Below are 469 nucleotides of genomic sequence, written 5' to 3'. Positions count from 1 at the left end.
TGCTAAAGGAGTTGGCGGGTGAGATTGCAGAGCCATTAGCCATTATTTTTGATAACTCATGGCGATCGGGGGAGGTCCCAGATGACTGGAAAAAGGCTAATGTAGTGCCCATTTTTAAAAAAGGGAAGAAGGAGGATCCGGGGAACTACAGGCCAGTCAGCCTCACCTCAGTCCCTGGAAAAATCACGGAGCAGGTCCTCAAGGAATCAATTATGAAACATTTAGAGGAGAGGAAAGTGATCAGGAACAGTCAGCATGGATTCACGAAGGGGAAGTCATGCCTGACTAACCGAATTGCCTTCTATGACGAGATAACTGGCTCTGTGGATGAGGGGAAAGCAGTGGATGTGTTATTCCTTGACGGTCTCCCACAGTATTCTTGCCGCCAAGTTAAAGAAGTATAGCTGGATGAATGGACTGTAAGGTGGACAGAAAGCTGGCTAGATCGTCGGGCTCAACGGGCAGTGAT

Source organism: Trachemys scripta, chromosome 12 (genome assembly GCF_013100865.1).
Source record: "Trachemys scripta elegans isolate TJP31775 chromosome 12, CAS_Tse_1.0, whole genome shotgun sequence".
NCBI lineage: Eukaryota > Metazoa > Chordata > Testudines > Emydidae > Trachemys > Trachemys scripta.
The sequence above is the reverse complement of the archived record's forward strand: the minus strand, read 5'-3'. Positions refer to the sequence as shown.